We start from the raw sequence: 7,879 nt of genomic DNA, 5'->3' as shown, positions 1-7,879 counted from the left end.
ACAAGGATTAGCAATTTGTTATTTTCAACTTTTATATAGAGATTGCTATCTGCTGATCCTTTTGAAAAGCCTTGTTGGTGAAGATATTTGTCCAAGCGATAGTACCAAGCCCTTGGAGCTTGTTTGAGCCCATAGAGTGCCTTTTTCAATCTGCATACAAGGTTTGGATCATTTCCAAGAATGAACCCATCTGGCTGCTCAATATATACTTCTTCTTCTAAGTCTCCATTTAGGAAGGCTGATTTCACGTCCATTTGAAATACCTTGAAGTTTTGAAAGCTTGAGAGAGCAAGGAACATTCGGATGGCCTCTAGTCTTGCCACAGGAGCAAAGGTCTCTTCAAAATCTATTCCTTCTTGCTGTGCATACCCTTTACAAACAAGTCTGGCCTTGTTTCTAATTACTTCTCCATTTTCATTTAACTTATTCTTGAAGACCCATTTTGTTCCTATTACATTCTTATCTTTTGGTCTAGGAACTAATTCCCAAGTGTTGTTCCTTTCGATTTGCTCAAGTTCTTCATCCATTGCTTTGACCCAACATTCATCTTTGCATGCTTCTTTCACATTTTGTGGTTCAATGGAGGAGAGTAGAGCCAAGTAGCTTGAAGCTTCTGCAAGTGTCCTTCTTGTTTGTACTCCTGCTTCTTTCTGCCCCACAATCTGAGTTTCTGGATGATTCTTTTGGACATATCTGGATGGAGTCTTCTCTTCTATTCTTGTCTGCTCCTCTGGTTCTTCTTGAGATTCTTCTTCTTCATCATTTCGCCTTTGAGAGTAACCTTCATCTTCTTCAATGTCTTCATGATGAACTTGCCTAGGAATATATCCCTTCTCATCAACCACTATATCAATACTGTCAACAATTCTGCCAAGTCTTTTATTGTAGCACTTGTATGCTTTGCTATGTGGAGAATAACCAAGAAGAATGCCCTCATCTGCTCTAGGTTCAAGTTTGCCAAGTTGCTCATCAGTATTCTTAATATAACATTTGCTCCCAAAGATTTTGAAATGCTTCACGGAAGGAGTTTTACCACTCCAAAGCTCATGAGGTGTTTGAGTGCTGTTTACTCGGACATTTGTTTTGTTAAGAATGATAACAGCAGCATGTGCAGCTTCACCCCAGAAGGTTGCAGGAGTACCTGATTCATCGAGCATAGCACGAGCCATTTGTTGGATAGTTCTGTTCATTCTTTCCACAACCCCATTTTGCTGAGGAGTTCTAGCTGTAGAGAATTCTCTTCTTATCCCATGTTCATCGCAGAAATCGAAAAATTCATTTGATGTGAACTCCCCACCTCTGTCAGATCTGAGGCACTTAATTTTGTGTCCTGATTCATTTTCAGCCAATGCTTTGAAGGATTTGAATTTTTCGAATGCTTCATCTTTGTGCTTCATAAGCCCTAACCAAACAAACCTTGAGAAATCATCAATGAATAATATCAGATATTCTTCTCCTCGAGGTGTCCTTTTCCTAAATGGACCACATACATCTGTATGGACTAGCTCAAGAGGCAAGCTAGCTGATCCTTCCTTTTCTGGAAAGTTAGTTCTGGTTTGCTTTCCAAACTGACAAGATTTGCATATAGTGTTGTCTGGAATTTTGATATCTGGAAGATCGCGAACTGCCTGATATTTGCATGCTTTTCTTATTTGTGAGAAGCTTAGATGTCCCAACCTTCGATGCCATAGCCAGTGCTCTTCATCCTTGCTAAGATAGCATTGTTGTTGTCCTTCTTCAAATATGTACAGATTATTTGGAGTTCTTTTGCCTTTGAGAACTGTTTTACCTGTATCAAGATCACGAACAAGACATCCATTCGATCTGAAAATAACCTCGGTTTTTTGATCACACATCTGACTGACACTTAGAAGATTATGCTTCAATCCATCAACATACAAAACATTTCCAGCCTTGACCTTTTCTTTCAAAGGAGCAATACCTTTTCCTTTTATAGTTGCAGGAGTATCATTTCCAAAAGAAACTTTCTTTCCCTTTTCTAAAGTAGAATAAGATTCAAGTTTTTCTTTATCACCTGTCATATGTTTCGAACATCCACTGTCAATGTACCATAGATTTTCCTGTCCTTCTGCATAAAACGCTATCCCACATCTTTCTGTCTGAGGTTCTTTTATTCTCCATTTTTTGGTGCTCGTGGCTTGTTCCTTTTTCTCCTGAAACCTGCTCCTGCATTCAGATTCTTTATGACCAAAATTATTGCAAATAGAACATTCAACTTCATTTTCAAGAACCGAAAAGTTGTTATAGGTCCTCTTTGTAATCCCTGTCATACTTCTTTGTTTTTGAGCTTCCCTAGTCATGATTGTTTTATATGCAACACATTGAGCTGCTTTGTGACCAAAGTTATGGCAAGAAAAGCATTGTCCATTGAAGAAGCTTCTGCGGTTATTGAATCTACCAGCCAACTGATTGTAATTTCTATTTTCATCTATTCTTGTGCCAAACTGAGAAGATTTTACCTGTGGTTGGTTGTAGCTTTTGTTCACCCTTAAGAAGGATTGTCCCTGATAGTTTCTGTTTGTAATTCGTCCCTGCTTTACCTGATTATCTTCATTGTTCTTCTGCTCATTTCTTCTTGCTGCATCAAGATAATTCTTTGAGGTGGATGCTTTAGAGGTTTCTCCATTATAGCCCAAACCTGTCTTGTTTAGAGGAGACCGCTGCACATTGATAATCTCATCCAAAGTTTCAGATCCTTTGACAAACTTAAGATTAATAGCTTTTGTTTTCTCAATTTCTTTTCTGAGACCAACAATTTCACCTTCTAGTTTTTCAAGATGTTTTTCCTTTTCATCAATTTGAAATTGCAAAGTATCAATGATCACACTCTTTTCTTCTATGCATCTCTTGAGTCTAGTAATTTCATTATAGAGATTATCCACATCTACAGCATCCTCATAATCATCATCTTCAAATGCCATTAATAGCTTATATTTATTACCTTGTTCATCTTCATCACTGTTTGATAAGCCATCACTATCTTCATGGGTGTAGTAGCTTTTCTTATTTGCACTTTGTTTCTTATTCCATCTAGCAGGTTCTTTTCCTTTATCTTTATTAGGACATTTTGCAGCATAATGACCTACTCTTCCACAAGCAAAGCATTTGAAAGGTAGCTTACCTCTGAACCTTCCAGCACCCCTTTGAAGATTTCTAACAAAATTTGATTCTTCTTCCTCTTCTTCTGGAACATGGCTTGCCTCATAGTAATCTTCTTTTCCTGATGCCTTAAAAGCAGCTTCCCTTCTGTCTGATGGACCTCCCTTTCTCATTTCATAAGCAGTTAGAATTCCATGTAACTGAGACATAGTGAGAACTTTGAGATTTTCCTTTTCTTCTATTGCAGATACTTTAGATTCAAACTTGGGGGATAATGATCTTAGAATCTTTGAAACTACTATAGTCTCTTTTATTTCTTCACCCAAATTTTTCATACAATTAACAATCTCGTCTACCCGAAGAAAATAATTTGCCACACTTTCATCATTATACATCTTGAGAGTCTCATATTGAATCCTGAGAGTTTGAAGTTTAGCTTCCTTTACCTGTTCATCTCCTTCATAGCTAGTGATCATTTTGTCCCATATCTCTTTTGCTGATTTGAAGTGCATGACCTTCATGAATTCTGTTTGGGATATACTTCCTAATAGAGTACTGACTGCTTTTGCATTTGTTTCATATGTCTTTTTCTCAGCTGGATCTGTAGGAGTAACTGAAGGAAAAGCATAGCCTGTTTCTACAATGTTCCAAACTTCTGTACCAAGAGATTGAAGATATGCAGTAACTCTTACCTTCCAATAATTGAAATTTGTTCCATCAAAAACCGGTGGCCTGATTGATGCTTCTTTCTCGTAGTTGCTCATGATGAATGATCTACCTTCAAGCGATCAAGCTTCCCTGAAGGACCGGCTCCGATACCAATTGTTGGAAATAATACTGAGAGGGGGGGTGAATCAGTATTATCAGATCAATCAAACCTTTTCAATGCTCAGAAACATATACGCTACTTCAGTTAAGTAAAACAGCGTGTACACGCTACTGTGACTAAATAAAACAGCGTATAAGCAGAAAACTCATAACTTAGTTAGCTTATTCTTCAGTTAAGTTCATCAGGACATTATTCAGCACATTAACAGTAAGCAGATGCAGTATAACAGAACGGATCAAAAGTCACACACATGAACACCAAGATATAAGGTGGAAACCCAATGTGGGTGAAAACCACCTGCTGCAAGTTATCTCTATCTTTCTTTAAGAAACTTCAGTTTACAATCTTTTGTACTGGTGCAGCCTTATACCAGTACGCAGGCTACAACCTGCAGAAGGCTACAACCTTCTCTCGTTCTCCAAACTTCCTTGGAAGGGAGCTCCAACCCCCTTTGTTCTTGTACTAGCCAAGATACTAGTACGTAGGTGCTGACCTACAATCTTCTTTTCTTCAGGTATCACCTTTCATACATTTTCAGACTTGAATATTCCTGAAGCACAACATTACAATCTGAAGACCACAATTCATTCAATTTCCACAACAGATCATTGAAGCATAAAACAACCAAACTCTGAATCACTGAACCACTGAACCCTGTCAATCACCAGTTATCAGAACACAGAGCAGACTACAGAACTCTGCAATAACTGTCAGACCCCACTGTAAACCCAAAAACAAGCTTCAAAAGATATACGCTACTTCAAGGAGCCAAACCCGCGTATACACGCTCTTTTACCGAAGCCAACCTGCGTACAGATCTAAAAATAAACTTTCTCAATTTGCAGCTGTACCAGACATTAGTTAGACCCAGAACATAGCATTGCGACAATATGCAGATCTAGAAATAAGCATAATCAACCATATCATGATAGTGCATTTCAAACCATTAGATCCCGATCTATCCTTAGATCTAGTCTTCCATCAACCAATGTGATCTCTCCTTGGCTTAGATCAAGCAACCCAGCACCTGCAAATCAGATCTCTTTCACTCTTAGATATTCAAGCCCTTGTCGAAAGATGATTTTGCCTAATGATCTTCTTCTCCTTATATAGTCTTAGGCCTAGCTCAATACCAAGAGCCAAAACCATAGTAACACAATACCATCAACTTCAAAACTAGGGATCGACACGCCCGTCGAGACACAATGGTCCGAAATCATAGGCACAACTTCCAAGGACTAACCACCATGGACCAAAGGAACCTTTCCACATACACGCGCTTTTTATGAATCGAACTAGCGTGTACACGCGACTTGGGCTTAACGAAACGGCGTGTATGAGCTTCCTTGGCATGCTGTACTGAGATCTGTCTTCTGATTAAGATGCCATCACTTGTACCAACCTCTGAGCACTTGTACCATCCTCTGAGTGAGTTGCCATCAAGGACAACACTTGAATCATAATGCCAACATTAATGTCCTAACTGTGTTATCATACATCTTAATCCTGATATCTCCCATCCCAACAGTCTGACATGACATATTGTTACCCATGAACACAGAACTACCGTTTACACTTTCATACGAAGTAAACCAGTTTCTATGTGGGCACATATGATGCGAAGCACCAGAGTCTAACAGCCAGCTATCAAAACTCTGAGAGACATTACATTCAGGTGAAGTTTCATCTATCATACACAATTCTTCAGCAGATAAAACTTCGTCTACCATACCTGAATCAGCCTAATTCGCTTCGTTCTTCGGGTTTTCGGATTCCTTCCGTTTCCAACAGTCCTTCTTCAAGTGTCCAACTTTACCGCAGTTCCAACATTTCGCCTTACACTTCTTGCCCTTCGATTTCGACCTAGAAGACCCCCTTGGTTTGTCTCCTCTTTCCTTTGAGCGTCCTCTAGCGACCATGGCTTCTGATGCAGTTGTACCAGTGCTGGATTTTCTTCGTACTTCTTCAGATAGAAGAGCTCCCACAACTGATTCAAACTTCAAAGAATTAGTAGAGCTGAAGCTGATTGAGGTTACAAAGTGATCCCATGATTCAGGAAAAGAACACAACAAGGTTATGGCTTTATCTTCTTCCTGTATTTTGACTTCCATATCTGTTAATTGACAAATTAGTGTATTAAAAACATTCAAATGTTCTGCAACGCTTGAACCTTCTTTCATTCGAAGATTGTATAATTGTCATTTTAGATAAATTCTGTTGGTTAATGATTTTGTCATATAAAGGTTTTCAAGTTTTTCCCACAAACTTGACGCCGTAGTCTCTTCAACGATGTTGAAGAGAACTTCATCCGCTAGACATAACCGGATGGTACTGAGAGCTCGGGCATCCAAGTCCTCCCAGTCTGAAGTAGTCATGGTTGTGGGTTTCTTAGTAACCCCATCCAATGCCTTGTGCAACCCTTGTTGCACAAGCAGATCCTTAACCTTCAGTTTCCAAAGAGCAAAATTGCTCTTTCCGGTGAATTTCTCCACCTCGAATCTTGCATTCGACATCTTGGCCATTTTTCCTCCTTCCTAGGGTTTCAGGCTTTCAAAAAAAAAAAATAACTTCCCCAATTCAAACAGAAAGACAAGTTTCAAATCCTTTGTTTCTTGCAAACCCTTTTGTTTTTCTAGTTTCAAAACATTCTTGCAAATCTCTTGCAAACTTTTCCTTCTACAATATTTGTAAAAACAACACTCTTTTCAATCTCTGCTGTCTTAAAAAAAAAATTCTGAACAACCTTTTCAATCTGTTGTTCTACAATACTGCTGTCTAAAAAAAAATTTCAACCTTTTCAATCTGCTGCTGTCTTTTAAAAAATTTCTGCAAACCCTTCCTTTTTTTTTCAATATTTTTATAAAAACCACAACTTGACTTGATTTCAAAACTTAAAAAAAAATACCTGGGTTTCACGCTCTGTCACAAATCCTCTGCAACTTTATGCAGGCCAGCAGGCAGATAACGCAGGAAAAAAAAACGCAGCAGTCTGGCTCTTCTGGCTCTTCACACAGGGACAGCACGTAGCACGTCTACAGGGGCCTGCAATTTCCCTCACGCACAACAGCAATCCAAGATCCTTCACGCACAGCAGCCTGGCTCTTCTAGCTCTTCACGCAATGGTCACTGGACAGACGACGCTGATACAGCCACACGTTTTGGATACACGCAGCACACTCACGCTGATACAGCCACACGTTTTGGATACACGCAGCACACTCACGGTTCCAATACTGGACAGTTCCCAAGCCTCACCTCTCCTTCACTGGACAGCCTCACGCACAGCAGCAATTTCCCTCACGCTTCACCACAGCCTCATGTCTCACAAACGCCTCACCCTGATACGCCCAGGTTTTGGACTCACGGCTCTGATACCACTTGCTGAAATAATAGCAGAGATCGAAGAAAGAATAGCAAGAAAAATGGGAGAAGACCAAGAAAAATGAAACTGAATTTGTATATGCTTTATTCAAGGATGAATTTACATCTACCTAAGCATTCGATATATTCATGTGAATAACTACTGTTACATAACTAAATTACTCGTTACAAAAACTGTTTAACTACATTTACCCAAATTCGTTGTCAAACTAACACTATTTACATTTAAAATAATTGCACTGTTCAAAATGTTGTAAAATATAACTAGTGGCTAATCATCACATGGGTAAATTCCTTTCCCAAACATCCAACAATTCTTCGAAATACCATTACTCTATCTAATTTTTCTATCGACTCCAATAAGGTATTGTGGCTATTGAGGAAGAATTACGCTTCTCGTTTCTTTTATCCTAACCGCAAAATTTTAGAGTGTGGTTACTTTTCCCGCAAACCATTACAATTTATTTTTTCTTTCTTTGGTTTTGTATGCGTTAGCTAGATGCCAAGCCTGTTGTCAGTATAATGCTCCTTCTCCAAATTACAGTCACC

This window comes from Pinus tabuliformis, chromosome 1_2 (assembly GCF_031772625.1).
Source record: "Pinus tabuliformis cultivar Carrire ecotype Pingquan chromosome 1_2, CPIR1, whole genome shotgun sequence".
NCBI lineage: Eukaryota > Viridiplantae > Streptophyta > Pinopsida > Pinales > Pinaceae > Pinus > Pinus tabuliformis.
Note: the sequence above shows the minus strand (reverse complement) of the source record.